Below are 23,887 nucleotides of genomic sequence, written 5' to 3' on the forward strand. Positions count from 1 at the left end.
CATCAATTCACTTACCAGTGGTTCAATTCGCTAGTGTAGATACAGCTGGAGACTATTGGTACCTCTGAAAAGCATACATAGCCCATTTGTTTTCCCCTTAACCTTCCTTTGACTGAGTAGCAGCAGCTGAATAACTTCAAGCAAATCCCTACCCAGACAAGACACACAAGCGACTAAGAAGATATAAGAAAAAGGTAAGGTTTGGAGATTGTTGTTGTTGGGATAAAGTATTTTTATTTCTTTTATTTCCTACTCTGCAACCTGGCTCCTTCTCAGTGCAGCTACCAGTAGAGAGAAGCTTGGGTAGAATTCAGATGGGAGCGATTAGGATTGAAGGAGACCAGACTTCAGTGGGGAGGAAAATAGTACTGTGGGGGAGGAGATCAGGGGGCTCCAGAAAGGAGGAGACTGCATCTCTGGGGTGAGGTGAAGGCAGATAGGTCTCTTTCTTTCCCTAAGTGGTGAGGACCAAGGGGAATACAGATTAATGGAGGTAGAAAGAGACAAGGACCAGTGGACAGGAGAAAGAAGGAAACATAAGGGGTGGGGAGGGGGAGAGAGAGAGAAGACCTGGAGGAAATGAGAAAGGATCAAGTGGAAATGAGAACTAAGGATGCAGAAGGCAAGAGAAGAGCAGGTGTTGCTTGGCTCTGCCTAGATTATAGTGTCTCTTGTTTGAGTTCTATAATCATCACATGTATTTCCTCCTCTGCCTCTGATTACATCTGCTGAGGAACCTTCTTTTTCCACACTTCCATGATTATACCTGGGGGGGGAAAAACCATAGTCAAACTAAAGTGACTAAGGATCAACTGAATGGAGCAGGTTCGGTGTTTTGTTTTGAGCATTTACTCAAGCCATTAATAAATAGATAGGAAAATTACAATTGGCCACTTTGCAAGGCAGCCAGGATTCTGAAGATGGTTGCTTGTTTAAAACATCAGATATCATGCAATTCACTCTTTCGTGAAGATGCAACTCATTTGCATAATTATTTACATACTGGTCCCACCTACCTCCACCCCTGTTGTGAAATCATAAATCCACTGGTGATCTGGTAAACTGCATTGGGATTAACTGAAAAAAAGAAAACTGCATGGTCTGGGAGCCTAGCCAGCTATGGAGGAGGTGTGAGATTTAGGGAGCCCATGGGAAACAAAAAATAAGAGGTCTCTGGAGAGATGTTAGAACAGAGCCAGGAGCAGGTCAAGGCTGAGCCTAATGTCATGAGGTGAGGGAGTGTCAAATTCTGTTGTGCCATTGCCTTTGTACTCCTTGTTGGTACTGCCAAGCAATCTCAATAATTACCAAAGTTAATATTGTATGTACCATTTTTTGTGTCATACATATGAGAGTAGAGAGATGTTCCATTCTCCCATTTCTCTGGGGTAATTTGACTGAATGCCATACGATGACTCAAATGCCATGTTGGCATATTGTCACCCAAAGCAATTAATTGTAATGCTATTACCAGAAATTAGAACAACAATACATAACTGTGACATTTGTAAGGCTGCCATGCACCAACCTACAGACTTATGGGCTCAGCTGAACCCGTTCCATTTGCGAATAGCAGCAAGAGCTATAGACCAAAATCTTTGGAAAATGTAGTTGGAAGGAAAATTAGACTTCTGAGAGCCTAGGCCAGTTTACACTAGAGAATTCTGGTGTTTACAGTACTATGTGAACACCTGGAAGGCTTGCAAAACACATTGGACCAGACTCTTCAATCTACTATGGTCACTTTGCCCTGTCTCAGAATGGCCCTATTCTAGCCAGGGCTGGCCAGTGGAGAGGGCACCTTCTGCAGGGGGACTCTCTGCTAGCATAGAGGTGGCAAAGCTGCCTCCTGCCCCAGACAACCCTTCACTCTGATGTACAGGTAAGGAGCTGGTGGGGGCGTGGCAGATCAGAGCTCTTTTATGCTTGATCATCCATTGGTGTAAGGTCACAGGGTGGCTATATGCTGACGGTGTATGTCAGAAATGCTCCTCAGGCAGCTCTAACTGGTGGCTAGTTACATAGAATCAGGAAACTGCAGCAGACTCCCTGATGACCTCCAGCACCCAAGCTCAGGAGTGCTGGAACAATTTTTATAAGTGGGGGTGCTGAGAGCCAAACTGTAAACCCTGTATATAACGGAATCCACTTCAAGCCAGGGTTTGTAGAAGCACGCCTAGTTCCAGCACCCAGGTTCAAGCTCTTCTTGTGCATAGTTCAGAATCCAACCTGCTGTGTCTATGTATGAAAGTGCTCTAAACATTTCGCAAGCATTACAAGAACTGTTACAATTGCATAAATGCCAGGCCTCAACTCTTTCACTGCTAATGTAAACAAAAAGTACAGGCAATGGACATGGACCTGCACCTGCTAATTTGATCCTCCCAGAACAGTCCCACAATGCTCTTCTATGCCCCTCAGCAACTACTTGGACAAAAATGTAAGCTGTGCTCAGGGCAACTCTCCATAACATCCCATACCATGCAGAATGCCCTGCACTCACCTTCGGCCACAGTAGCTTGTCATCAGAATCACTTTTATGAGACTGCTGTGTTTTGGGGCATGTTACTTGCCAGTATTGAATCCAAAGTTCTCTTGGGGACCTGGAACAATTAAGAGATCCAGAATTAACTGAACTCCACCAACCAGGATGGCATGGTATATAGCAAAGAATCCCAGTAGTGGGCTGAACTCTGTATTAATCACAGCCCCTAATCAAACAGGGAGAAGATCAAGAGTCTGAAAATGAGATTTATTAACTCTTAGCACAATAAGTAGAGTTCTTGGTCAGTAAGGCATTCCTACAGCTTCTTTAATGAGCTAGAACATATTCTCAGCCTCAGAACATTGATTTTGGACAGCAAAAATGCCCCCAAATAGCATAGGCATAGTTTGACTTCTTTATTTCGGATGGCAGCTCCAATCAGGCCAATGCGTAGGGGGGCAAATTCTGTGCCTGCCTGAGGCTTTCAGTTTGTGGGGGAAATGCCCCCTCCCCACCCCCTCCATCCCACCCCCCAAAAAAAGACGTCCATGCCTAATAGCATGCCTGTGAGGGAGCAAAAGGGTAAGTCTCTGCCATTTTCTATATTTTTGGGAAGATAGATTATTCACCTGATATTCCAAATATCCTCCTGCTCCCACAGAATCTTGCACATTCTTTCACAAACCCCAGGATCTCTGTCAGGTACTGTAGGTTAGGTAGGTCTGGATACTTTCAGTTTATTGGTACTTCAACACTGGTAATTACAAGAAGACCTTGCAGGGTTTCTCCAGGCCTGTCAATCTAGTAGCCTTCATAAATGCTACATTCCTACAAAAGATTTTGAGAAAAAATGTTTCTTCTGGACTCTGGTCCTAACTTGTATTTTCAGGGGTTCCCAGCTCTCTGATGGGCCCAGGGCTGGCTCCAGGCACGAGCGAAGGAAGCAGGTGCCTGGGGCAGCCAAGAGAAAGAGACGGCACTTTGTCCATGATTGGGGCAGCACATCTGCGTCTTCAGCAGCAATTCGGCGACAGGTCCTGCTTCTTCTTTTTCTCTTTGCCGCTTGGGGCGGAAAAAAGCTGGAGCCAGCCCTGGATGGGCCAGTGAGGTATTCTGTGATTTCCTTTTAGCCAGTGGTCTGTATCAGATAGAGATGTACTGCACTTCAGAGGATTGGATAGACAGATGACAAGGGAAACCACAATAAGAAATCAGGGCACTCCAAAAGAACAAGATAAATCAGGGATTAGTACAGCACAAATTGTTTTCTTTAAATCTAATCCTATAAGGTATCCTGGAGTAGCAGTTTTTCATAAGGGGGAGGAGAGTGAGTGCAACTATTGTACAGTTTTGGTTATCTAAAGGTCCCGGTGGGCACTGGAAATCTTTATATAATAAAGGGGTTCAGATAGCTGGGGTGCTGGTCTGGCTCAAAAGGACACAGCATGATTTCAGCTACAGCTTCACTTTCTTGTGTCTTCTGGGCCAGATAGCCTTAAGGTCACTAGCTAGTGGTCCTTGCTCATCAAATCCTCATTTACCTTAATCCCCATTCGAGTACATGATTCCATCTGGATAACAAGATTTCATGTAAGTGAGATACAGATAAATGATATTGATACCAAATTTTACACTTCTGTAAATCCGGGGGAGGGGAGAAGTATCACCAAGGAGGTTATTTTTCCAAACACCGCTACCATTGTAATATAAAAATAGATTTTGTTAGTGATAATTAAAACTCTTGCCTTTCTTGACTTTTAAATTCTTTCAGATTTTCTGGACAATTACTCTGTCAAATTTAAACAGTAAAGAGCTCTCTAAATCATAAAACAAAGCTTGCTGCCTTCTGTATATTTCAATTTCTTTGTTTTTATGAGCTTGCAAATCAGTAAGCACTTTGTGCTGTTTGCAACCCAAAATGAGCAGGTCAGGATGTTTACAAGGGAGCCCCAGTTCTAAAAATTTCAGTTTGTATTTTAATTATTATTATTTCCACTTCATCATAATGTAAAAATCCAGCCAATTAAAACTTCCGTTTCAGTGGATATTGCTTCTATGTTTTAATAAAATACTGCTAATCAAATTACTATGAGCAATGCGTCTATAAATAAAACCTTAAAAAATGAGGTGAGCAACTTTCTGTTCTAACATGGCCATCTGTCATATGTAAAGACATCACCCCATTAACCTGCCTACTCAACTCCATTCTCCTTTCAAAGTTGGTTAGGCAAGTTTATGGGGAGGCCTAGATGTTCTTTTGTTTAAATCTGTTGTAAAACCTCCTTCCTTGTGTTCTGCTTTCTGTGCATTTACACGTGTAAAGGTGAAGTGATTATAAACAGACGTCACTACTGTAAACTCCATGCCTCTGTTATATTACCATATGTGACATTTTCATTTCCTCCTGGCAAAAATGAAATCTGATATTTTCTTTTCAAGGAATCATGACTAATATAGATTGTTATATTGATGGCTGTCTTAAAAATACTCCAATTCCTGTTTTAGTTGGTTTGTTGTTTTTTCATTTTGTTCCAAGAATGTAGAATTTTTTTCCAGTGTGACAGAAGTGGTTCTACATGTTATAACACCATCTTGCGGCATGCTACCTCAGACCTGGCTATTGCTGGGGGATGTCCAAAGAGAACCCAAGGGGCTGCAAGAACTGATGTTGACAGGAACATAGCTGAGTTTAAATTTTGAAGTGAAGTGTTGAACTCATTATCATCTCCCCTGACAACCCCCAGCAAACCCCCAGCAGATACCTGCCTCTGATCTTTCCACTGTTCCCTCCTTACAATCTAGTTTTTACCAAAGACAATATGGTCAAAAATTAGCCCTGATGTAGGTGAATATAATTCCACTGAAGTTGCATCAATTTACAGTGGTCTGATGCCTTCAACCAGGAATCTGCTATTGTAGTAGTAGGATTTATTGTTTGTATTTTGTATAATTTAAAATAAAGAATAATAAAATGTAGCATGGTGTCAGAAGTGTGCTTCTTATAACCATAACACTATGTGTGTTCCACCAATAACAGAAGACCTGGAGTTTAGCATAGTCCAAAGGGTAAAATGAAGGCAATTTCTAGCTTATTGAATTGTGTTATTAGCAAAAGAGATTTACATACAATTGCTATTATAAGATGTAAATTCATTACCAAATCAAGGAAAAGCCTAAGAATCATGGCATACCAGAAAGAAAAGGAGTACTTGTGGCACCTTAGAGACTAACCAATTTTATTTGAGCATAAGCTTTCGTGAGCTACAACTCACTTCATCGGATCCGATGAAGTGAGCTGTAGCTCACGAAAGCTTATGCTCAAATAAATTGGTTAGTCTCTAAGGTGCCACAAGTACTCCTTTTCTTTTTGCGAATACAGACTAACACGCTGTTACTCTGAAACCTGTCATTATGCACGGCATACTAGAAGAATCATGATATAAGAATATTAGTATGATATGGCAGTACTGTACTTTGGCACAACATTTATAGTACTTTGTTACATTATTATGCACAGGAATCTTGCAATTCCAATGGTCCCATTTAGATAAAAAAGATGCACTAATGAAGGGCTAGATCCTGAAAATGCTTTGACTCGGTGGGTGCGCACCTGTTCAAATCATTTAATAGAACCTACATGAAAATGTCAGAAGCATTTTGTTCAGATTACATTTTCAGCATGGTGGAAACTGTCTTTATCCTTTTAACAAAAGATGTAGTCAAACAGATACAAAATTGTAACAGATTTTATAATTTAGCTGCACCTACACTTGCTGATCAATTTTTAAATACTGAGGATGGAACTCTTGCCGAAGGCCTGGTCTACACGACGGGGTTAGGTCAAATTTAGCCGCGTTAGGTCAATTTTAAAATGAATGCGTCCACATAACCAACCCCGTTCCGTCGACTTAAAAGGCTATTAAAATCAACTTCTCTACTCCTCTCCGGCAAGGGGAGTAGAGCTAAAATCGACCTTGCTGGGTCGAATTTGGGGTAGTGCGGATGCAAATCAATGGTATTGGCCTCTGGGAGCTATCCCAGAGTGCTCCATTGTGACCGCTCTGGACAGCACTTTGAACTCCGATGCACTAGCCAGGTACACAGGAAAAGCCCTGGGAACTTTTGAATTTCATTTCCTGTTTGGTCAGCGTGGTGAACTCAGCAGCACAGGTGACCATGCAGTCCCCCCAGAATCGCAAATGAGCTCCAGCATGGACCGAAAGGGAGGCACTGGATCTGATTGCTGTATGGGGAGAAGCATCTGTGCAGACAGAACTCCAATCAAAAAGAAGAAATGCAAATATATTTGCCAAAATCTCACAGGGCATGTTGGAGAGAGGCTACAACAGAGACACACAGCAGTGCTGTGTGAAAGTTAAGGAGCTGAGGCAAGTCTACCAAAAGACAAAGGAGGCAAACGGTCGCTCCGGGTCAGAGCCCCATAAATGCCGCTTCTATAATCAGCTACATACCATTATAGGAGGGGACCCTATCGCTAGTCCACCACTGTTCATGGACACCTGCAAGGGAGGAGTCTCACGCAACATGGAGGAGGATTTTGTGGATGAGGAAGAGGAGGTGGACAAGGAGGAGGAGAATGTGCAGCAGGCAAGGGGTGAATCTGTTCTCCGCCACAGCCAGAACCTTTTCATCACCCTGGAGCCAATACCCACCCAAGGTGGGATCCCCGACCCTGAAGCTGGAGAAGGCACCTCTGGTGAGCGCACATTTGTAACTACAGTACAGGGTTTGAAAGCAATAGTGTTTAAAGTTTGATTTGCCCTGAAGAATTGGGGTGCATTCGCGGCCAGTACAGCTACTGGAAAAGTCTGTTCACGTGTCTGGAGATGGAGCGGGAATCCTCCAGGGACATCTCCATGAAGCTCTCCTGGAGGTACTCTGAAAGTATTTTGGAATCATTGCAGCACAAAGCATGGTAGCGAATGGTCCTGGGTTTGGGTCACATTCAAGCAACATTCGGTCTATATCTTTCTGTGTTAGCCTCAGGAGAGTGATCATTCATGGTCACCTGGTTGAAATAGGGGAATTTTTGTAAGGGAACAGTAAAAGGACCCCATTCATGCTGGGCTGTTTGCGCTTGGCTAAAAGGGATTATCCCAGAGAATAGCCATGCAGTGGGGTGAGGGGAGGTGTGTGCTGCACATCCACCCGAAAACCACAGTCCCTCCTTTTAAATGTGAAACCCAACCCATTGCTTGCTATGGGAAAGGATGGCGCTGCAGTTTGAAACCATTCCCACATGTTATGTGTAGAAGCCAACCCCGCACACCCTTTGCCTTACCATGGCTGCATTGAAACCGAATTCTGTTGCCCAGCCGTGTGTGATGTGTCACCATACCGGCAGGTGCTCAATATCAAAGGCAAAATGCGACCTTGTACCTAAAACAAAAACATATGCTGTCTGCTGTGAATTGCTTGATTCACTGTGAAAGAGTCTCCCTTTTGCTCTCAGAAATGTATCATCTTAAATTTTACTCTTCCTTTTTATCTCCGCCCAGGTGCAAATGTTTGTAGGCTCCCCCTATCATCTCTGTCCCTGAGTTTATCGCAGATTAGAGGGCAAAAAAAACGCACTCACGATGACATGTTTTCCGAGCTCATGCAGTCCTCCAGCACTGATAGGGCACAGCTGAATGCATGGAGGCATTCAGCGTTACAGGCTAGGAAAGCATTAAGTGAGCACAAAGAGCAGAGGCAGGAGAGCGAAGGGTGGAGGCAGGAGGCAATGCTAAGGCTAATGGGGGAGCAAACAGACATGATGAAGTGAATGGTGCAGCTCCAGGATAGCCAACAACAGCACAGACCCCTGCTGCATCCATTGTACAACCGCCTGACCTCCTCCCCAAGTTCCATATCCTCCTCACCCAAATGCCCAAGAACGCAGTGGGGGGGGAGGCTCCGGGCACCCAGACACTCCACTCCACTCCAGAGGATGGCCCAAGCAACAGAAGGCTGTCATTCAAACAGTTTTGATTTGTAGTGTGGCTACAATAAGCAATTGGGCCTTGTCCTTCCCTCCTCCCCCACCCGGGCTACATTGTCAGTTATCTCCCTTTATTTTTTAATTAATAAAGAAAGAATGCATGGTTTCAAAACAATAGTTACTTTATTTCAAAGGGGGGATGGTGGTTGGCTTACAGGGAATTAAAATCAACAAAGGGGGAGGGTTTGCATCAAGGAGAAATATACACAACTGTCACACCGAAGCCTGGCCAGTCATAAAACTGGTTTTCAAAGCCTCTCTGAGGCGCAGCGCACCTTGCTGTGCTCTTCTAATCACCCTGGTGTCTGGCTGCTCAAAATCGGACGCCAAACGATTTGCCTCAACCTCACACCCCGCCATAAACATCTCCCCCTTACTCTCTCAGATATTATGGAGCACACAGCAAGCAGCAATAACAATGGGAATGTTGATTGTGCTGAGGTCTGACCTAGTCAGCAAACAGTGCCAGCGAGCTTTTAAACATCCAAAGGCACATTCTACCATTCGGCACTTGCTCAGCCTATAGTTGAACTGCTCCTTACTACTGTCCAGGCTGCCTGTGTACGGCTTCATGAGCCATGGGAGCAAGGGGTAAGCTGGGTCCCCAAGGATAACTATTGGCATTTCAACATCCCCAACAGTAATTTTATGGTCTGGGAAGTAAGTCCCTTCTTGCAGCTGCTCGAACAGCCCGGAGTTCCTAAAGATGCGAGCATTATGCACCTTTCCCGGCCATCCCATGTTGATGTCGGTGAAACGTCCCTTGTGATCCACCAGTGCTTGCAGCACCATTGAGAAGTACCCCTTGCGGTTTACGTACTGGTTGGCAAGGTGGTCAGGTGCCAAGATAGGGATATGTGTTCCGTCTGTCACCCCACGACAATTAGGGAACCCCATTGCAGCAAAGCGATTCACTATGACCTGCACATTTCTCAGAGTCACTACCTTTGATAACAGAAGGTCAGTGATTGCATTGGCTACTTGGATCACAGCAGTCCCCACAGTAAATTTCCCCACTACAAATTGATTCTCGACTGACTGGTAGCAGTCAGGCGGAGCAAGCTTCCACAGGGCTATTGCCACTCACTTCTCAACTGTCAGGGCAGCTCTCATCTTGGTATTCCTGTGCTTCACGGCGGGGGAAAGTAACTCACAGAGTTCCAGAAAAGTGGTCTTATGCATGCAAAAGTTTCACAGCCACTGTGAATCATCCCATACTCGCAACACTATGTGGTCCCACCAGTCTGTGCTTGTTTGCCGGGCCTAGAATTGGCATTCCACTGTATAAACCAGCCCCACTGCCATCATGATGTCCCAATTGCCACAGCCCATACTTTCAGGAACATCTGTATCCATGTCCTCATCAAAATCGTCCTTGTGCTGGCATCTCTTAGCTCGGTTCTGCATATACGCCAGGATAATGCACGAGATGTTTACAATGCTCACAACAGCAGCGGTGAGCTGAGCGGGCACCATGCTTGCCGTGGTATGGCGTCTCCAGGAAAGCCGGAGAGCAGTGTTGCAGCAGAAGCGGTGGATGACAACGGATGCCACGAGAATAGATATTTATACAGAACGACGAGAGGACCTGTGAGGTGGATTCATGGCACCAGGAGAGCAGAGTTGCAGCGGAAGCGGTGGATGATGACGGTTAGCAGTTGTACTGCACCGTCTGCTGACAGCAGCACCCAGGACACAACGGCAGAGGTGACAGTAAGCTGAGCTGAGCGGACTCCATGCATGCTGTGGTATGGCATCTGCATGGAAAAAAGGTGCGAAACGATTGTCTGCCGTTGCTTTCACGGAGGGAGGGAGGGGTGACTGCCGACATGTACCCAAAACCACCCGTGACAATGTTTTTGCCCCATCAGGCATTGGGAGCTTAACCCAGAATTCCAATGGTGGAGGCTGCGGGAACTGTGGGATAGCTACCCACAGTGCACCACTCTGTAAGTCGATGCTAGCCAAGGTAGTGAGGATGCATTCTGCCAACTTAATGAGCTTAGTGTGGACATATGCAATCGACTGTATAAAATCGATTTCTAAAAATCGACTTAGATAAAATCGACCTAATTTCGTAGTGTAGACATACCCTAAGTAAGGAATGAGTAAAAACAGAGTAAGGACTTTGGGATTTGGCCCTTAGAAAATAACTGTACGTTCCATTGCTCCATATATATACCTGTGCTATTAGAGGCCTAAAACCCAAAGTTGTTAATGATTCCAGGAGTGGATACAATGTGCAATGTCATACCCCTCATTCTGCTATTGGACAATGAACTCTCATTGAGGAAATAACTCTTTATGTCTTCACTTAGCAAATCCATTTAACTAGTTCGATTGGCAAGAGATATTGTGTGCCATTAGTGACCACTGAGAAAAAATATATTATCCTTTATTTTGAAATATTTATTCCTAAATGAAAAAAGCAATTACTGGAATTGAAATGTGTTGATGTTAATTGTGATGACTAATCTATTCTTTTCCAGTGTTTACATTATAGCAGAACAGCACAATCTGCAATTAGGCAAATTGGTATCAGCTATACGTGTCTCTTTAAAAACGAAAAGGGGGGGCAGGCCACATTTCCTCCTCTCAGTTTGAAGGGGGTGAAGGAGGATACGTATGAAAAGTGTCAGATTTTTTCTGTGCCAAACGCTGTATGTTGGAAACCATTCCCATACAGTGATGGAGTAAATAATCAATGCTATTGCAGAACTATTTAAAATGTGATTCTATTGTCAAAAGTGATAGTAAAAGTAGCTTGGGGGGGGGGGGGTCGGCTCGGCTCCATATCCTGGTGGCTGAGTGATTTCCATATCAAATTTGCTGAGTTTGTAGTAAAAAGATGTTTTTACTAATTGCTAACCCCACAAGTTCACCCTGGGCTCAGACAGTCAAGATGGGGTTCTTTTTATCTTGTGCATCTTTACCAGTAATAAAGCATCATGAGGCAAAATTGTACCATTAGCTCCACCTGGGCATTAGGAAAAACAAACTAACACCCCCCTCCCCAGTTCTTAGCTTGTAAAGTCAGCAAATATGATATGAAATCAGCGAGAAATAATAAACGGATGCACCACAGTACCGTTTTCATAGTCATCCTTTGGAGCAGTATGAGGCTTTAAGGAAAATGTAGAACATAACTTTCACAGAAGTAATAGAGCTCTCTTAAAGAGGTATGTGATCAGCAAAACCTGTTCTGGTCAGCACAACTGTAGTCTTACAGAGGAAAATCAAACACTGTATTTCCTTCAGTAAAAGCACTAGATAAAATACATAAATGTTAATTATTTGGTCAAAACAAAAGCAAAATCCTGCAAGCATTTTTTTAAACTGCGGGTTGGAGGTAAAATTTCTAGTGGAAAATACAGTACATAAAAAACAAAACAAAACAAAAATACCTCTAGGAACAAAAAAAAAGAGAAATCTGCATATTAGCAGGTACTGAAGTAGAATTTATAATTGGTACAAGATTCTCCACCACTGGAACCAATCATGCCCACCCCCCGTTTAATTTGCATATCAATGAACAAGTTGAAAGTAACAATTAAGAGACACCATGTACCCATTCCCTGTGGAGTGCTATTTAAAGCACACTTTTCTTCCAAGTACAATTAAAAATCAGAGTAAGAACATGCAAGGAGACAATGCATTGCAATTAAAGCGATAAACACTGTGCCAGCTCATACCAAAACACTTCTACTCCAGCAACAAAGCAGAAAAGGAATGACTGTATTTAGGACAATGCCAGAACATTGTGTGGAGTTCCAAATTCATAATGCGTAGCTCAACTTTATTTTAGAATTGATTATAAACAAAAAGTTTTTTCCAGCATAATTGGGAATACTGTTTTCTTTAACAAAGTTGACATAAATCCATCTGTCTTAGCCCCTATTATCAGAATGCCTGAGCACCTCACAATCTTTAACGTATTTATCCTCATCTCATCCCTGTGAGGTAGGGGAGATGCTATGGGGACTGAAGCACAGAGAGGTTAACTGGCTTGCCTGTGGTCACACAGGAAGTTGGGAGCAAAGTAGTGACTTGGACTCATAGACTCATAGATATTAAGGTCAGAAGGGACCATTATGATCATCTAGTCTGACCTCCTGCACAATGCAGGCCACAGAAGCTCACCCCCCGACTCCTGCAATAAACGTCTCACCTATGTCTGAGCTATTGAAGTCCTCAAATCATGGTTTAAAGACTTCAAGGTGCAGAGAAGGTGAACTGAGGTCTTTAAAGTCCTAAACTACTGCTCTAACCACCTAGGAATCCTTCCTCTCAGTCTATCAAAAATATGTATATGTATGTATGTGGTGTGACTATTTCATACAAATAAGATACAGAGAAGTTGTTGATCCTACGACTGCTTCTGTTAGGTGGATACCTATAGGCGCCAACTCCATGGGTGCTCCGGGGCTGGAGCACCCACAGGAAAAATTAGCCTCCTTCTCCCCCCGCCCAGTGCACCGCGTCCCTACTACTCCCCCTCCCTCCCAGTGCTTCCCGCTGCCTAACAGCTGTTTGGTGGTGCTTAGAACTTCCCTAGAGGGAGGGGGAGGAGTGGGGACGCAACATGCTCAGGGGAGGAGGCGGAGAAGGGGCGGGGACTTGGGGGAAGGGGTGGAATGGGGGTGGGCCGGGGGGGGGGGTGGCGGGTCCAACACCCACCGGGCCGAGGGGAAGTCAGTGCCTCTACTGTAGGGTGACCAGGTGTCCAGTTTTTTATCAGAACACCCAGTCAAAAAGGTACCCTAGTGGCTCCAGTCAGCACCACCGACCAGACCGTTAAAAGTCCAGTTGGCAGTGCTGCAGAGCCAAGGCAGGCTAATCCCTATTTGTTGTGGGGCACCGCACTGCGCCCCGGAAGCAGCCACCATGTCCGGCTCCTCGGTGTGGTGATGGGGGCGCCACACTGCTCCACCGGCTCTGCACTCCTGTTGGCCAGTTCCCAGCCAATGGGAGCTGTGGGGGGGCTGTGCCTGTGTGAGAGAGCGGCGCGCACTGCCAAGCCTCCTTCCATGACTCCCCCTCCCCCGCCTAGGAGTTGGACCTGCTGGCCACTTCTGGGGTGAAGCGCAGTGCCCCAGGACAAGCAGGCAGCCTGCCTTAGCCCTGCTGCACTGCTGACCGGGAGCCACCTGACGTAAGCCCATGCCCCAATCCCTTGTCCCAGCCCTGAACCCCCCAAAATGCGGAGCCCCCCAAAATGCAGAGCTCCCTCCTGCACCCCAAACCCCTCATCCCCAGCCCCAGTCCAGAGCCTGTACCCCCTCCTGCACCCCAGAGCCTGCACCCCCCACCCAGAGCCCTCACCCCCCTGCACCTCAACCCCCTGCCTTAACCCTCAGGCTCACCCCCCCACCCCTGGAGCCCCCTCCTGTACCCCAACCCCCTGCCTCAACCTGCAGCCCCCTCCCACACTCCAAATCCCTCAGCCCCAGCCTGGAGCCCCCTCCTGTACCTCAAACGTCTTATTCCCAGCCCCACCCCAGAGCCAGCACCCCCAGCTCAGAGCCCTCATCCCTCCCACACTCAAACTCCCTGCCCCAGCCTGGTGCCCCCTCCAACACCCCGAATCCCTCATTTCTGGCCCCACCCCAGAGCCTGCACCCCAATTTAGAGCCTTCACTCTCTCCTGCACCCCAACCTCTTGCCCCAGCCCAGTGAAAGTGAGTGAGGGTGGGGGAGAGCAAGCCACTGAGGGAAGGGGAATGTAGTGAGCAGGGGGTTGGGCCTCAGGGAAGGGGTGGGGCTAGGTGTTCAGTTTTGTGCCAATAGAAAGTTGGCAACCCTACCCTACTGTTGTAAGTGGGACTCCAACTGGATGTAGAGAGTATACTCATTTAAAGGCAGTTGCAAGATCAATGTCTCACATCTGACTCTCAATAAAGTTGTGGAGTTTAAGGCCAGAAGGGACCGTTATATCATCTAGTCTGACCTCCAGTATATCACAGGCTACGAACATCACCCACATGCTAAACCCAACAAGCGAAATTAAACCAAAGTATTTAAACCACAGGAGACTAGACTATTCTGTGCCGTAGACAAAGAGTAGAAGGGACCGAGGTGCACTAGTGCCTGAAGCCCCTGCAATAGCAGGGAAATGACTGAATGAGATATACACTGATATTCCTGGCAAGTGACCTGCAACTGAATGCTGCAGACTCATGCCAAAGTATCTTTGGAAACTCTGTATAAAAAAGGACATGTGAAAATGTGTTCTGTATCACAAACACATTTGCTCCATTGGAAAATTCCTGTTTAAGTAGTTGAATCATATAAGCAAAATACTTAAAATGAAATCACATGGAACACTTATACAGCTCTCGGGATGTGAAATTGTACATATTCACATAGGTTAGCACAGTAGAGAGAATGTGTTTCATTGATGGGATTTAGGAGTCATGTTTATTAGTATTGTCCATCCCTACTCCTGATGGATTAAAACTCCTCACATATGACTAGTTTAGAAACACTGCATTTGGAATCAGTATGAACAGTACGGGTAATGTTGGATAAGAGGAGTCCTGATATAGCAGTGGACTTGAACCAATACTTGGTGTTTACATTCTCTTAGTATTCTATCACTGCAGAATTCAAAGACATTTTTTTTTAGTGGTGACTCATGCAGGAAGAAATAAACTATACCCCCAAACAAGGAGATGTGAAGATTCTGATGTACTTGAGAGAGATTCCCAGAGCAGCCAAGGAGGTAAGAGAAAATTTCACCAGAGGAAAGATAAAAAGGTTTTCTATATCAAAATTCAGACTACAGTAAATTCTCAGAGTCAACTAAATAAATCAGGGTTTGGAATGAAGACGATGATGACAGAACCTTAAATAGTCTATGACAGTGACAGAAGGATCCCTTATAATGATCTCAAAATACTTGTGGGGCTTTCCTGAACATTTATTTTTTGATGGTTGTAGTCATCTCTGAGATGTTGCTATCCATCTAGATCAGTGTTTCTCAATGACTGGTCCGTGAACCAGCACCAGTCCCTGAGATATCCCTAGCCCAGTTTAGGAAGGCAGCAAGCTGGTCTCTGGTTTCAAAAAGGTTGAGAAATACTGATCTAGATTACAGATGCACAATACCAATATATCTGACTCCTAAATCCCATCAATATTAATACCTGCCACATATAATACTAACAGAAGTGAATGTGCCCAGTACCCATTCTTTAAAGTACACAGAATGTCGAGTTCTGGCACCCTGTACAGAGGTCTTCTGCGCCTGGACTAGTTATTTCTGTTGACTTGCCCTGGCAGTCGGTCAGACCAGGTGAGTCTCATTCACAGGATTTTTATGCTTTTTGTCTGAGGTACTGGGACTGAATTATCAGACAGGAGGCTTTAGAAACAACCAGATGAGATTTATATTGAACTGCTCTTAAGATCAGAACAAAGGGAAACCAGAGGAAGTTGTATGTGCTTGTGCATAAATACATGTGCTGTTTTGAGAGAGGGGTAGGGACCCTGACCTGTTCACATTAGAAGATATATCTTACTATTTTTCAGTGAATAAGCAAGATACAAACAGGTAAAAAGGAAGGCCCATCATTGCAGTTAGGTTTGCATCCGGGGGCTGAAAAATATATGTTAAACAAACCAGGATTTCTACTGGTTAGTGTGCTGACCGTAGAAAAGGTTCTTGTATATTTATACACCGCTCCCACCACTGTAGCTCAGATTCTGCTAGCACTTCTGTCATAAATATAAGGGAAGGGTAACCACCTTTCTGTATACAGTGCTATAAAATCCCTCCTGGCCAGAGGCAACATCCTGTTACCTGTAAAGAGTTAAGAAGCTCAGCTAACCTGGCTGGCACTTGACCCAAAGGACCAATAAGGGGACAAGATACTTTCAAATCTTGGGGGAAGGAAGGCTTTTGTTTTGTGCTCTTTGTTTACGTGGTTGTTCTCTCTTGGGACTGAGAGAGGCCAGACAGAAATCCATCTTCTCCAACCCATCCTAATCCAAGTCTCCAATATTGCAACCAGTATAGGTAAGCCAGGCAAGGCGGATTAGTTTATCTTTTGTTTTATGTGAATTTCCCCTGTGTTAAAAGGGAGGTTTATTCCTGTTTTCTGTAACTTTAAGGTTTTGCCCAGAGAGGGATCCTCTGTGTTTTGAATCTGAATACCCTGTAAAGTATTTTCCATCCTGATTTTACAGAGATGATTTTTACCTTTCTTTTTTTTAAATAAAATCCTTTTAAGAATCTGACTGATTTTTCCATTGTTCCAAGATCCAGGGGTTTGGGTCTTTGATGATTTTGTAACCAATTGGTTAGGATACTATTCTCAAGCATTCCCCAGAAAAGGGGGTGTGTAGGGCTTGGGGGGATATTTTGGGGGAATACGTCTCCAAGTGGTGTCTTTCCCTTTTCTTTGTTTAAAACGCTTGGTGGTGGCAGCATACGGCTCAAGGACAAGGCAAAGTTTGTACCTTGGGGAAGTTTTTAACCTAAGCTGGTAAGAATAAGCTTAGGGGGTCTTTCATGCGGGTCCCCACATCTGTACCCTAGAGTTCAGAGTGGGGAAGGAACCCTGACAACTTCCATTAAGAACCTTATTTTCACACATTCATATATTGTCTATAATTAAAAATTCACCATGGACTGAAACTTATTAGACAAGGTTTCTGAACTATGTTACTTTATTTAAAAAAAAACAACATTTAACTGCTGTAGCAGGAATGAACTTCAATGGTTAGGGAGTCAACACAAACTACGGGAGAGGAGGATTTCTATGCAAGAATGAGATTCTGAGAATGAATAATACTGGGGCCCAAGAAGAGATCAGGTTATGGAGAAAAGGACTCAGAGATATTGTACTGTAGAGAGATGTTGGCAAATTAGCAGGGGAGGATGGTTAAATTTGAAAGAAGTATGTTTAAAAAAGAATTCCAACCATTTTATTCAGGCTGGAAGTCCAAAAGGATAAGCATGACCAACAGTGGAAGTGTATTTGAAAAGAAAATACCTGCTGATTAAATGCTGTACACAAGGGCAAGATTGTATACTTGAGAGCTGTGTGTGGAAAGGGCCTTCCCTATGCTTATCCATCTGTGCTGGGATGGGATGGGCCACCTTCGTGTTAACCTACAGAAGGTTCTCTGGTCAAGGACTGAGTGACTCTGGGTTGGGAGTAGGTAAGCCTGGGGTATGTGTGTGAATGCTCTCACCTGCCCCAGGAAAATTACTAGAAACAGTTAGCATAGAATTCCAAGGATCCCAACTATCATGGTCAAAGTGCCTGGGGAAGATCTGTAGAGCAATTTCACTAGAAGAGTAGTGCCAGAAACCTGGAGCGGGAGATGCCCCAGAACCAGTGTGGAGGCAGAGAGCATACTTCCTGCAGATCTCCAAAGGCCTGCACAGACCTTAGTGGAATGTTTTTCTGGAGGAGACACCTGAAATCCTTCCACAGTGGGGATGGCAAACTTCACCATCATGGAGGGCAACTCATTAAGAGTGTCCCCCAGAATCCCTCCTTTTCCTTAGGGGAGGAGATGCTCTGGACCTGTGTGGTTACCATAGGTTACCATGTGGTTACTTTTTTCCACCCAGCCAGCTGATTGCAGCTAGTTTCCTAATGAAATTGATTTTATTTATAACACTTGCAATAGAGCACCCTATAGACAGAGATCATAAACCTTACTTTAATTCTGGTTTACAATAAGTAGTAATGCTTAGAGGAGTCTCTGATTGTTCAATTTGCAACTTAGGGCATGTCTACACTACAGCCGTAAGTTGACCTATGTTAGGTTGACTTACAGCCACTGCAGCTGCTTCCACTGACAGAAGAGGGGCATCGTGGAGGGCAGAGAGCCAGGACTCTCTGCTCAGAGCAATTCCTGCCGGGAGCCCAGCTGTTCCCCGGGCCTCAGCTCCCAGCTGGGATTGGCGGTGCAGCCTCCCAGGCTTCTTAGCTCCCAAAGGGGATTCTGCGGGCCGCAGCCTGTCTGGGAGTGGGGAGCTGGGGACAGCTGGGTTCCACCTGCCAAGCTGTCTTAATCAATTTCATGGCTCCAGCTTGGGTGATGTTAAGTAATGCAGTGCCTAAACAGATGCTACACCAACATAAGCCCAACGCCTCTTGTGGAGGTGGAATTATGATGTTGGTGTGGTAGGGCAGTTACATTGGCGGGAGCTGAGTGTGTACATTGACATAATTAGGTTGACATAAACTGCCTTACATCAACCCAACTGTGTAATGTAGATCAGGCCTTAGTCATGGTGAGAAGTGCTTTTTACTGTTTTGAAATACCAAATTATCTGGGTGAGCAAAGAGCATGCAGTTTTCTTCAGCTTATTCTTACCCCTTACCCTCCTCCACACATTTGTCATGTCTGTGGAATGCAGAATCAGCTCAGGAAACTGAACAAGGACCCATGGGCAGCACATATAAGAGGCCAGGGGAGGGTAAACCTCCCAAAAAAAGCTGGCCATGCGGGGGGAAATGTCATGGATGTGGCGCAGGTCACCTGTCCAGAGGTGCGCTGACCTGCCACTGCTTTTGTAGTGCTGGAAGCCAAGCTCCATAGAAGTTGGGGGGGGCAGGACAACAGCACCTGGACCGTGGCCTGCCTGCGCCCTGCCCTACCTCGCCTCTTTTCCCAAGGGCTCCCCCTGCCACTCACTCCTCTGTGCCCCCTTCCCCAAGTCTCTTCCCCCGCACCCGCTGCTTGCTTTTCTCCCTGGCCCCCAATCGCTAGCCTAAGACAGAAATAAGTGATGAAGCCATGCCTCCTCTCCCCACCCCCAGAGGAGCGAGCAGCAGGTGTGGGGGGCTTTGGGAGGGGGCAGGAAGAGGCGGAGCAGGGGTAGGGCCTTGAAGGCAGGGCCATGGCTCTGATGCTGGAGGCCCCCCAGCATACTCCTAGGTTGCTTCCAGCACTCACGGATGAGTCTCCCCAAACGGAGGACACCTGCACGTGCCACCTATGCAGTGAGAACTGTGTGATGCCCTAAAGCGGACAGTAATACAGCTGATATCAGATATTTCCTAGAAATGGACAATTATTTTTGGGGTAGGGGGATACTAACAAAAAACTTCTGCAACAACCAAACGAGACTCTGTGAGCTCTGCTTACCAATAAGAACTCTTCGGGTCTGATGCTGTGCTGCTTGCATCTTGTGCAGCTATATACACTTGTGCAAAGTGGGAATAAAAAGCTAACCAAGTGGAAAGAAGTAGAGAATCAGGCCCTTTAATTTAGAAAGATCCTCCCTAGGCTTCGACTGGGGAGAAACAAAGAGTCAGAGTTTACCTGGAGTACTTTTATAGTACCATTTTGCTTGAAAGACTAATATAGTAGCTCATGGGCTAGGTGCATTGTCACCTACTAACTCAATTACAATTAAAAGTAATAGAATCACTTTAAAGTAACTCCTGCTAACTGTTTAAATACATTTTGTCTGGCCAATGCAGGCAAAGTAAAACTGTTTTAAAATAATTGTATTAAAACCTGCCAACCTGTGGCCCCAAGAAGCCATTCCAGAATCAGGGCATTGCTAGGATATAGGACTATCCTGGTCACATTCTCTTTCCCAAGGAATTTTCCCTGCACTGATGCTGAGAGGGGAGTGTCACTGAGCTGCTTTGCTGGATCTGTCACTTGAGGACACTCATTACACAAGGATAATCTTCTTAGGGCCTGATTCTCTGGCTTTACAGGTGCTTTGTACCCTGGAGCCATTAGCAACATAGCCATAGCAGAGCCAAGAATCAGGACCTATGTGTTAGGAAGTTGGCTTGAGGGGAGTGAAAGGGCTCACTAGAAGATCTTGGAAGAGGAAAGGCAGTATGGCAATATGTAAACAGTCCAATAAAAATGGTCCTGGATTCATTATGGGCTCTGCCAACTTGTTGTTAATTTCAGTGGCTCTGCTGGTGCATGGGTCCCTCAGGCAGAGTCTGGAGGTGGTTTAGCAAAACCTGGGAACAAAGTTAGTTTTATCCCCACAAAAAGACACCAGGATGTGTGTTCAAAACCAGGACCTGCCTAAACATTCAATACACAAAAAGAAAAGGAGTACTTGTGGCACCTTAGAAACTAACAAATTTATTTGAGCATAAGCTTTCGTGAGCTACAGCTCACTTCATCGGATGCATGCAGTGAAAAAATACACAGACGCTCTAGATCTCTAGTATTGGGGGGAGGAACAGCAGGGCAGATGAAATTCTAACAAATCACCAATTGCATATATGGACTCTTTAATATTAAAGTTATATATGGCTGACCTTGCTTACTCTTCCCTGTGGTGTTATGTAGACTGCATAAGTTAAAGCAGAACACAGGACTTACTGCAACTGGATACCTAACATCTGCTGGCATGAATTTTCATGGATCAGATGAAAGTATAATAAAGAAAAGAAGAGAGTTTTGAATTATAGAAGCCCCATCAATAATAGATTTCCTATGAGTTGACTACTGAAATACTGGTAAGGAGGCAATGTATTCAGTCCTGGATAGGAACATTGAGAATAGTGATAAGAGGTAAACTTCTTGTACATAGTGGCTATTATTAAATATCATTTAATTCTGTACTCGTTGGTTTCTATTAATAGTTGAGAACTTAGAGTTTAAAGAAATTTATTAATTAGTGGCAGATAAGTATTTATTTCTGCTCCAAGAAAATCCCACTTATCTATCTGCCTGCAGTTTCTGGTTGATACCTGCAAATGGGATATGTTTCATCTAGGTTCCCATAAAGCTCCCTTTGATGAGCTACTTGCCAATATTAAAGTAATAAAATAAAATGGACTTTCCCCAAAAAAGTTGGGGGACAGGGGGCGGGTAGCAGGCTCTTAGCTGTCAAAGACTGGGTATACATTGTAGTTGTCCATCCAATTCTTCCTTCCTGCCTCAGGGTTCAACGAGTACTCCGTTGAAATTCTGACTCCTGTTGTGGTCTATACTACAGACTTATGTTGGTATCTGCATCACTTTGGGGTGTGGAAAATCCACACTCCTGAGCGGCGTATTTATACCCCTGGTGTAGATCATCCTGTCGATGGGAGGGCTTCTCCCATCAACATAGCATCTGTCTCTTAGGGAGGTAGAGGACCTACACCAACGGGAGAAGCTCTCCTGTTGGCGTAGGTAACGTCTTCGCTAAGTACTATTGTGACTCAGCTGAACCGGAGCCTCTATTAACGATAATGTGAGGCTGACAGCATCAGGCCAACTGGGATTTCCTTTTCCAGATGGCCTGCTCAGGGCTCCCACTGCCTCTTCACTCCTATGAGTCACTTGTTTCTCTGCAGAGCCCCCTTCTTTAAAAATTGATTCCAATCCCATTTGGGGAAGGGGTTGCAAGGCAGACAGACTTAAGTTATATGGAGAAGTCTTGCCAAGACTTGGATGCTGGCTTCTTGCAGATACTGGGCAGGCAAGAGAGAGCAGGAAGTTTTTGATAGGTGAATATAATCTTTGGAACTTGATGCAGAAAGCTGCCGACAGTCCCAGGATGGAGGCCAAGACTGAAATTTATTTTGGCTAGTTGTGCATTGTTCTTTATTTGTGTGAGTGGGAGTTTAAAGTTACCTCAGGCTGCACTAGGGAAGCATCAATCAGTAACACATGGGCAGAAAAGAACCACTGAGTTGGAGATCTAGCTAGCTTTTCTGCTGGGAACAAGAAAAAAGATACCTGCTGTATGGCTTCCCAGCTACCTTCCTCTTCCCCCACCTCAAGGAAAAGCACAGATTCCCTTGTTGGACACTGGTGCCCCGTCTTTCAGGGAGAAGAATGAAGATTTCCCTAATTTTAGACTGATCCCTGAGGGAAATGAAGATGAGAGCCCCCTGCATCTCTTTCTTGTCTGACTATATTCTCTGGCCTTCCGGGTGGGGTGGTGGTGAAATCCAGTGATTTTTTTTTTTTTTTTTTAGGTGTGTGTGTGTGTGATTCCTGGTGGGGGTGGAAATAATGGTGAAGCAATAAAAACATGCTGTTGTCCTAATACAGTTTGTAAATGAGAAAGTAAATTACTGAGAAACACAGCTTGAACATATTGCTCATGGCAGTTCAAACTCTACTTGCTTGCAACAACTGTATTTAACAAGGCTTTCTGTGTCTGTGGACTGGAATAGTGGGTGCTCATATCTGGGGGCTTGATTTGGGTCCCACTAGGCTAGCATAGATGGAGATTATCTTTTCTGAAACAATCCTATATACTACATACCATGACAACTGGCGATTTAAAAGTCTGGCCTTTATTTGGTGACCAAAGATCAGTATCAAGCCAATATTGGGTTTTCTTTGTCCTGCATTACAGCAACAACTGTGCGCAAGAACTTACCTAGTAATAAAAATGTATAATTTTTATACTATGAAAAGAAATATGTTGAAGTGTTGCCCAAGTCAGGCTAAGGCATAGATATGTGCACCAAAGCTTCTGGGGCCATGTGATCTTTCATTTAAAATGTTTCTAGCTGTCACGGTTGTGAAGACAAGCTTGGAAGTATGAACTGAGTGTATTATATACAGCAATTGTAGAAAGCCTGATAAAATAGCTTTAAGAGGTGTGAACTGCCCTTTGCATCTCCATGGGTTCTTAACTCTGAAACCTGATGTGCAAGGAGGCCACCACTGCTCCCACCCCAACAATCTAAACAAAGGATTTGGGGGCCAGGTGATTCTTTTCATCTGCCACCTCAGAGGAATGGCAGCAGTGGGGAGCCCCACTGCTGCCATTCCTCTGACCCCCAAATCCTTTACTTAAATTGGTGGCATCTCTGTCCACCTTTCTGGGGCAGAAACCAGCTGCATGAAAGATGGAAGAGGTCTGTGGAAGGGGGAAGCCCCCTGCCAGGAATGGCTGTTGTGTGGGTGGTCCCTGCCCTGGGGGAAAGGGTCCAATATGGGGATGTGCCTAGGGACCCAGGCAGTCTTAATCTGGCCAGGCCATGTGTTAAACATGAATGTCTTGTCCTATACAGTCAGTACAGATTCACCAGTAGCTGGTGTCCAACCTCCCTCCCTCCCACCTCGGCCAGTCATAGATACCTTGTGTACGTCTGTCCCTTCCCTTTCCCGCCCCATCGCCATCCCCACCCCCTCCTATGATTTTTGTGACCTTTGTTGTTTTAACAGGGCCGGGGAGGGGAGGGGAGACAAAGAACTGAGCGGGAGGCAGCTGTGGACTCAGAACTGCTGGAGGATTGGGCGGGGATCCGAATTCATTCCTGGGCAGGGGGCCAGGCCAGCGTGGGGCTGAGCGCTTCAGCAGCGGGGACAATCACCCGAACCCTTAGCAGCGCTTGCAGCGCCCACGGCGGCGGGTGGGGCAGCCGCAGCGCAAAAATCAAGGCACCCCCCCCCCCCCCGCTCTCTAGAGCTGTATTTTACATCGCCGGGGGGACGTGCACCGGCGG

At 45.2% G+C, this 23,887-nt stretch overlaps 1 long non-coding RNA gene across 1 annotated transcript in view; it reads right to left on the reverse strand.

Annotated features, from left to right (window-relative positions):
* The window catches only part of LOC140910451 (uncharacterized), a 24,417-nt gene continuing 530 nt past the window's right edge, over positions 1–23,887 (reverse strand). Inside the window, exons 2-3 of the long non-coding RNA XR_012158593.1 lie at positions 2,504–2,603; positions 1–766 (exon numbers count right to left, since the gene is read on the reverse strand). This is a non-coding gene — a long non-coding RNA (uncharacterized LOC140910451). The remainder of the gene's footprint in view (positions 767–2,503; positions 2,604–23,887) is intronic.

Source organism: Lepidochelys kempii, chromosome 4 (genome assembly GCF_965140285.1).
Source record: "Lepidochelys kempii isolate rLepKem1 chromosome 4, rLepKem1.hap1, whole genome shotgun sequence".
NCBI classification, from domain to species: Eukaryota; Metazoa; Chordata; order Testudines; family Cheloniidae; genus Lepidochelys; species Lepidochelys kempii.